The following is a 9,153-nucleotide window of genomic DNA, read 5'->3' as shown; positions in this document are numbered from 1 at the left end:
CTCCAAGTCACCCACTCCACCCCACGTGGAGCTTCTGGGACGAACACCCCCTGCTAGGCAGCCTGGGGTCTCCCAGTTTCCCAGACACAGCACTTGCTCCCTCTGCTGGCTAAAGTGAGCAAGTGCATGGCGGTCCCTCCACACTGGAGATGCTGGAAGGCAGGAGTAAGAGGCTCAGGTGGGCTCCCAGCCAGGAGGGGTGGGGGAGTTGAGGGGAATCAGTAGCCTGGCCTAAGTCTTGCCACAGTGAGAGGGCACTGCCCTGAGGCTTGCAGCTCTGGAGCACACTCTGGCCTTAGCCTTACCCACAGGGCTGGCAAAGCCTCAAACGCCTCAGATGCTCTGTCTCCGCCAAGCAAGGCCAGGATAGGGACCCCAGACCAGCAAGCAGGACAGGCTTCCACCAGGAGAGCACATTATTCAGAGGGAAGGCAGCCCTCTAGCAGTCCAGCCCCGAGAGCTACCGAGTCCTACCCCATGACAATAACAGCTAGCAAGGCACACCTGCTGCGTCACACACCTCATCTATCCTTGCTGGCTGGGTACTCGCCACATAGACTGGAGGTGTAGTGGAGGTGGTGCAGTCAGAATCTGAACCCAGGTCAGTGTGACTCTAAAAGGCCCTGCTTGTTACATGCCCTGTCTAGGTGCCTCGTGTTGTTCAGTTGCTCAGTCGCGTCCGACTCTTTGTGACCCCATGGACTGCAGGACGCCAGGCTTCCCTGTCCATCACCAACTCCAGGAACTTGCTCAAACCCTTGTCCATTGAATCAATCCATTGATGGTTAGATGCCACCCAACCGTCTCGTCCTCTGCCATCCCCTTCTCCTCCTGCCTTCAATCTTTCCCAGCATCAGGGTCTTTTCCAATGAGCCAGCTATTCGCATCAGGTGGCCAAAGTATTAGAGCTTCAGCTTCAGTATCAAGTCCTTCCAATGAATATTCAGGGTTTTTTCCTTTAGGATTGATTGGTTTGATCTCCTTGCAGTCCAAGGAACTCTCAAGAGTTTTCTCCAACACCACAGTTCAAAAGCATCAATTCTACATCCAAGGAGGACTTCTTACCTAAGATGGGTCACATGTGGCTTCAAAGCTAAGGCTGGCTTGGGTGTGGCTGAAGCTGGGAGGTGCCTGGGATGGGAAATGTCCTCCTAGGACCAGATAGCACCATGGACACCTCCTGGCTGGGTAACCTTACACAAATCACTTAACCTCTCAGAACCACTGTATTCTCATCCATGAAAGATGCAGAATTCCTATGGTTGTGGGGATTAGAGACCATGTGTGTCAAGTTCCCAGCACAAAGCACCCAAGAATAAAAGAGCTGTTATTGCTTGTCTCTCTCTGATATTCCTCCCTTCCCTTGAGCATGGGCTGGCCTTCGTGACTTGCCTCTAACAAATGGAATAAAAGGGGAATGATGATGCAACTGCAGAGAGCAGGTGATGAAAAGCACTCCCATTTCCTCCATGTTTGCTTCTGGATCTCTCAATCCAGAGAAGCCAGATGCCAGGTCCTAAGGACACTCAAGCCACCCACGTGGCCTCCAGCCAGCAGCCACATGAGTGAACATGGAAGCAAGTCCTCCAGCCCCAGTCAAGCCTTCAGATAACGGCAGGCAGGCCTGGTCAACGTCTTGACTGCAACCTCATGAGACATCCTGAGTCAGAGCTACTCAGCTGAGCGGCTAAATTTCCCACCCACAGAAACTGTGGAGATAATGCTTGCTGTTTTAAGTTTGATATTTATTAGAATAAAAACACAACTAAGACCCTTTGTAATCAGCATCCTTGGACCAGCATTTGCTTTGGGGTTGAGTTGCCCTGGTCTCCTCCCCATCACTGTAGTCACAATCTGCATTGAGGAGGGTCCAAACCCTGTGGAACTGGCCGTGGAAGAAAGAATAATAACTAATATTTATTGAGCATTTACCATCTGCCAGGCATTGGGCTAATAAGCACTTCACATTTATCTTCCTAACAAAAGTCCCAAGAGGGAAACACCGTCATCCTTGTCTTACAGATGGGAAAACAGACGTGCCAAAAGGTTGAGCACCCACCCAAGATTACACAGAGAGCAGCAGAGCCGGGGTGCGAATCCAGCGCCACGATTCCAGCCCCCGGAAGCAGTGCTTGGCCACCTGAAGGGCGCGGTGGCTCCAAGGCCCATTTCCCTCTCCCGTCTCACCCCCAGCCCCCACCACCGCCACCGCCCACGCGCTTTCCTGTGAGCGTGACTAACATGGCTTCCGGACAAATCCCACCCAAATCCCGCCAGGGTTCTGGGACAAACCCCCACCGAGCCTGTTGTCCCTTCACCAAGGCAGTGCCTCTTCCCACTCCCACCCTTCAGCTGCCCCAGCGCAAGTCACCCAGCACATTCATGGTGAAAGGTCCCTCCCTCCAGGTCATCCAGTCCAGCCCCCTAGCATTCGTTCAGATGCAGAGACAGTCCCAGAGAGATGCGATGGCTTATCTAAAGACAGACGCAGCCGAGGGAGCACAGAGGCCGGAGCCCAATCTCCTGGCTCCTCTCAACCCAGGTGCACCCTCAGGCTGGCTTTCAGGGCCACCGCCCCCCACCGCCTACCCAGGTACCCAGTGTAGGCTCCACCCACCCACCCAGATACTGGGGATTGAAACTCGATGCCAAACTTCCCAGCATCCTCCACTAGCCCCAGCCCCAGAGGAAGACAGGAGGAGGGGGCTTATCTCCACCTGTGAGGTTGTGGTGTTCACCCCACCCCCACCCTCCCTGCCAGGCAGCCTTGATTAATGGGCTGGTGCTATCTTATCTCCCAGCTGCAGCAGTTAGGGATTAATGGGTGATGGCAGGGCCCTGAGAGGACACGTCCTGCCCCCAGATCAACCCAAGAGTTCTGCAGGAGGGCGGGGAGCGGAAGGAAAGGGGACCGCCATCTTGCTCGTCCACCCAAACTGGCTGGGTCCCTGGGCAATGTGCAGAGCACCCAGGACAGGGCCTGGCAATCAATAGGGACTTAATCAATGGTAGCCCCTGTTACATCCTGCTGTTGTAAACTCTTGGGGGCCATGCCTGCCCTGGGGTTGAGCTGCCAAAGTCTCCACCAACGTTGGCACAGCCTATGGATTAATGAGAAACTCACCTCCCCACTCCAGCCTCAGGTGTCTTATCTGTAAAATGGGAACAGGTTTGGGGTTAGAAACCAGGTTATAGGTCCGACATTATTTAGAATGACCGGGAGTGGGTTGAGGGATTTATTTATCCATCTGTAAGGCTTCAGAAAACCCCTTCAAACTCAGCCTCAATTTTCTCATTTGTAAAAGGGGTATGATAATATCTGCATTGCCCACCATGTGGTGTTGTTAACATGTAACAACTTATGGAAAACACTGCCAGGACTGTTGCATGTCACAATGAGTGCAGGTTTCCAGAGGCAGTCAGACACCAAACTCTGACCAAGAGGTTCATGCTGATACCGGTTGCTACTGACAGACTCAACCCCAAATCCAGGCTCAGCTTTGGGAGAGAAAGGTTGTTTGGAGTCACAGGCCCTCCAACTAGGACTAAGGGAGGTGGACCAGATGTTCTGCTAGCCCAGGTCGGTTTGGGGTTACTTACTCTGTTGCCCAAGTGCAACTGTTAGCAGCACCCCCTTTCACTCTCCAAGCATCCCCCCCTTGCAGAATCAGTCATGTGGTCCCTAGGCTGAAGGAAGGAGATTCTCCCCTCCCTCAAGGAAAGACAGACCCCATCTAACTCTCAGCTGTGGCCAGCATAACTCCACTGGTTACGCTGAAGTCAGGCAGCTGACTCCACCAGGGCCACGCAGGGGCAAACTCGGAAGTCCTGGGGCTCAAAGGACTGCCCCCAACCTCCTCCCTAGATTTCTCAAGAAACACATGATCACTTCCTAGGGAGAAGGAAGTATATGAAGATGAGTGAGGGATGGGGGTGGGAAGAAGGGACTTTCAGATGAACAGACATAATAAGGGAAGAATGGATGAATGAAATGAGAGAAAGGAAAGAAAAACAGATGGATGGATAACGGGGAGAGTGGATGAATGAAGAAAGGAAGGATGGAAAGATATTGAAAGAGAGGGATAAAAAAAATGGATGGACGGACAAGGGGAGAGATGAAAAGAGATGAACATCAGAGCCCTTTGATGGCCCCCAGCCCTTTGACAGAGTACAGCAAACAGGGAGCCCAGCAGAAGGTTTTCTTTCCAGAAGGACATACAGATTGATCCTTTGGGGTCCCAAGAAAATAATCTTCCCTCCCCGACTCCAAAGACATTCCTAGGACAATTCCTTCCAATTCACTCCCTGCCTCTTCCCACTGCCCCTGCCACAAAGGGCAAAGGGCAGCACAGCCAGAAAGCTATCTGCTATCAGCCCCGTTCACCCCAACCCTGTTTACTCTGGGTCTGCAATTAACAGAGTCGCCTTCCGAGATCAATTAATAGTGGGGGGCTTGAAAAGGCACTGGGAGCCCCGACAGGTCTGGTTACCCGTTGATAAGCGATGGGGAGCTGATGGCAGCTACTCCTCCTTAATCCTTTTCTGAGGTGTCCCATTGGCCACCCTGCCCTGACTCCCACACCCAGGTCCCAGGCAGCTCTTAGCTCAGGAAGGCTGATGTGGGATGATGGCACTGAAAGCCCTGCCTCAAGGTACACAGGGGCAGCTGGGGTCCTGGATCTGCCTTCACCTGGGCAGCAGCCCCCAGGATCAGGGTCAAAACACTGGGTGGTCTAGGGGTGAAGATCACGGGTGCTGGGAAGGGACCAGACCCAAGTTTATAGACCAGCCTCTTCTCACTTACCAGCTGTGTGGCCTTTGGCAATGATTTAATCCCTCTGAGTCCCAGTCTTGCCCTCTATAAAACAGGGACAATGGCAAGTCAGACCCACGTCAAATGATGCTGTGAGGATGGAACAAGTTAACTTACAAAACACACCAAGCATGTCAGGCATCAGCCACAGCTTTGGGCTCCTTTAGGGAACCTGGGGCACCTTCTCAGCCTCTTCATCCTCCAGGCTCCTTCCCCTCTCCCCTAGGGTCCGCTTAGACGCCAGCAGACAATAGGAGGTTCTGTTTCTTCACTGGCCCAGAGAGGGTGCAGAGGTTCCTGGATGTCCAGTACAGAAGCCACCAGCCACACAGGGCTATTTACATTTAAATTAACTAAAATTAATATTATTCAACCAATGGTGGCTCGGTGGTAAAGAATCCATTTGCCAGTGCAGGAGACGTGCGTTTGATCCTTGAGTCAGGAGGATCCCCTGGAGAAGGAAATGGCAACCCACTCCAATATTCTTGCCTGGAGAATCCCACGGACAGAGGAACCTGGCAGGCTACAATCCATGGGGTCTCACAACAGTCAGACACAACTGAGCAACTAAGCAACAGTAGAAAGGACTACAGTACTGAGTCATGCTGCTGCTGCTGCTAAGTCACTTCAGTCGCTACAACATGGATAAACCTCAAAAACATTTTGCTCAGTGAAAGAAGCCAGGCAAGAAAGTGCGTATACTGCATGACCAGATTCCTGTGAGATGTCCAGAACACGCAAATCCATAGAGATATAAGCAGCTTGATAGTTTCCAGGAGCTGTGGGCAGGTGGGAGAATGGGGAGAAACTGCTTAATGTGGACCTAAGAGTTGCCTTTTGGGGTGACAAACATTTTTAGAACTAGATAGAAATGGTGGTGTCTAACATCATGAATGGACTCAATGCCACTGAAGTATTCACTTTGAAATGGTTAATTTCATGCTATGTGATTTCATCTCACTAAAAATAATAATGATGATTTAGAATTCAGTCCCTTAGTAGCAGGAGCCGCATTTTAAGTGCCCAGTAACCACATGTGGATTGTTGTCAGCCGCTAAGTCACGTCCAACTCCTTGGACTGCAGTACACCAGGCCTCCTGTTCTTCACCACCTCCCAGAGTTTGCTCAAACTCACGTCCATTGAGTCAGTGATGCCGCAGCTCCCAAATTAGAGGACCCAGATACAGAACGTGTCCATAACCGCAGAGAGTTTTTAAAACAAGCTTGACCTTCAGGTAATCAAATAAAATTAGTGGTAAAACCTCTTCCATACATTATCTCATCTGACTCTCACCAGGATGGCATTTTCGTTTACAATATGGGGAAGCTGAGACCCAGGAAAGAGGGAATTTGCCCAGGAGAGGCGGGCCAAGGACCTGTGCTGAGGTCTGTTAGCCTCTGAGGTCCTTTCCGCCCTCCAGAGTCAGCCCCGGGAAGTGACAATCAGACTCCCTGGCCGTCTGGCTGTCCTGCTAACCTTCCTGCTTTCTGCTGAAGGGCCTTGGCACCTGTTTAAAGCAGGCAAGGGTGTGAAAGTGTACAGTCTGGAAGCTGAAGGGTGTCTGGTTCCTGCTTGCAAAAGCTGTGGGGAAGAGGACATTGCCAAGTGATTTGGAATTCTAACAAAAATTCCAGGAAGCTAGAGGCTGAGTGAGTGGAGGGGAAAGAATGCACCTTCCCATGACCCCAGGTTGCCTGGCCACGTAACTAGGTCCAGAGGTCACTGGCCACTTTGTCTCTAGTGGACCTTCAGCTGTCTTCAGAGCCCTTCAGGGTGGGCTGAAAAGGCCTGAAAGTTTTCCTGCCTTAATCTGGCATAATCCAGATTGTGTGTGTTAGTCGCTCAGTTGTGTCCAACTCTTTGCGACCCCATGGATTGTAGCCCGCCAGGCTCCTTTGTCCATGGGATTCTCCAGGCAAGAATACTGGAGTGGGTTGCCATTTCCTTCATCCAGATTGGGGCAGTGGAAAAGCATGGAAGGCTGGAGAGTCAGAACTTTGTTCAATTCTAGCTCTATCGCTTACTGCCTGGATGACCTTGAGTAAAATGCTTAACCTCTCAGAGCCTCAGTTTCTTTATCTGCAAAATGACTAACTGTTCTGAAGATGTGATTTGTTATCTCAAGATGACAGATGTGACTCCCAAACACCCTCTAAAGATGAATTATCTTCACCAGGACCCAAGCGGTTCTCAACCACTATCGTTTTAAGGATCTCACCTGAAGTATGAAGCTCAGGGAAGTCTTAAGATTAAAATCCTCATCAGTAATATTACTAATAATAGCAATGGTGCTGGCATGAGCCAGACTCACTGAAGGGTGATTATGAAATCGCAGACAGAGGGATGGGCTGGCTGCCCTGCCTGTACTCAAAATATGTGTTAGAGTCAGATCATCTGGAATCCTCCCAGCTGTGCGACCCTGGGCAAGTTCCTCAGTCATCTCTGACTTCTCATCTGTAAACCTGAATGATAATAACATCTACCTCTCAGCCTTATTGAGAGGTTTAAATGAGATGAGAAAGCACTTAGCAACATTCCTGGACATACAAAAGTCTGCAAACACCATTTATTAATCAGACCTGGGTGCTGCAGAAGGTAAGAAGGTATGCATACTTGGCGTTCTCTGTCATGTCTGACTCTCTGTGACTCTATGGACTGTAGCCCACCAGGCTCCTTTGTCCATGGGATTGCCATGCCCTCCTGAAGAGGATCTTCCTGACCCAGGGATCAAACCCATGTCTCCTGGATCTCTTTCATTGCAGGCAAATTCTTTACCACTGAGCCACCAGGGAAGCCCAAGAAGGACATGAACCCAACTAATTACATCCCCAAGCAGAGAAGGCAGATTGTGTGGAGCTTCCAGAAGGGAAGAGTTCTCATTTTAGCCTCAAGGAGGCCCATGAGCCTTGGAAAGTGGCTAGTCCATGAACAGGAAGAGGAATGGAAGTGATGAGCCGGCATGACCTCCTCCACGGCCAGTATTTCCCATCTGGGTCCCCACATCACTGCATCAGAACCACGTGGGAGTGACACGTGATGAACTAGAGTCTGCAGGTGGCCCAGCAGTCTGAATAGGTATTTTAACCAGCTTCACACTGCAAATTTGGGAACCTCTCTGCCCTCCTGGCTGTGGGGTGTGCCCTGTGACAGCCCACGTCAGCCAGCCTAGTCAAGGTAGATCCAGGGGGCACCGACAATTCATAGGCATGGGAAGTTAACCCCAGACCTCATCTGCCCATCAAAATACTTCTAACAACTAAACAGAAACAAAAACCGTGGGACAAATGTAGGGGTGAGGAGTAATGTGTGGCACAGTGCAGACACTGACCGACGTCAGGAGATGACCAATGGATCAGGGTAGTGAAAGTGTTAGTCACTCAGTCGTATCTGACTCTTTGTGAGCCCATGGACAGTAGCCCACCAGGCTCCTCTGCCCATGAAATTCTCCAGGCAAGATTACTGGAATGCATTGCCATTTCCTTCTCCAGGGGATCTTCCTGACCCAGGGATCAAACCTGAGTCTCCTGTGTTGCAGGCAGATTCTTTACCATCTGAGCCACCAGAGATTCATTTTTGACCAATGATTCAGGGTAACCACCGACCAATCAGAACAGAAGTGTGAGCAATCAGAACACTCAGAACAGCCAAATAGGGCCCGACTGGCTGCACATGGCCCTGGAGAGAGTCCACACTGGTCAGGGGCCACTGTGGGAGACAGGAATGCTTGGGGCAGGGCTCTGGGCCCCACCACAGCCCTCACCACACAAGCCCCCCTTCTCACCTGTCTTATCTGCTGAGTTCCCACAAGCCACATCATTTGAAAATAGGATCGCCTTACTTTAAAAACACCACTGGCGAAAAGCACTGATCTATGAGTGCTTCTTCACAGGGGCCCTGTTGGCCTTTGGGGCAGAACAAGTCCTGGTCCCACAGGGCTGGACTGGATGAGGCATGCTTGGTCCCTGCCCAGTAAACGCTAGCAGCAGCCCCTAGTGGTCCTGATGACCAAATGAGGTGCAGGGAGTGGGGGGCAGGGGCTGGCCTATCCATCCAACTGAGAAGCACTTCTCCAACAACTGAGAGTCAAGACGTGGAGCAACCAGCCTAAAGCCATGGCACAGCAGGTGAGGCCAAGCCAAATCTCAGACAAACCTCATCAGGGCCTCAATTTCCCAGCAGTGGGCAGGAGGGAAGTAAGGGCCCTTTTCAGAGAGCCTTTTGTGGGGCACCCATGCCTTGAACCCCTGATAGCTGGAAGAACAAGCACCAGGTAGCCCCACTGTGGCCTGAACCCTCAGCGTCCGAGCACAGAAGACCCATTCTGGGGCCAGGCAAAGAA

The sequence above is a fragment of the Bos grunniens genome, chromosome 26, assembly GCF_055505025.1.
Source record: "Bos grunniens cultivar Pamir isolate PY7600 chromosome 26, Bosgru_T2T1.0, whole genome shotgun sequence".
Lineage (NCBI taxonomy): Eukaryota > Metazoa > Chordata > Mammalia > Artiodactyla > Bovidae > Bos > Bos grunniens.
The sequence above is the reverse complement of the archived record's forward strand: the minus strand, read 5'-3'. Positions refer to the sequence as shown.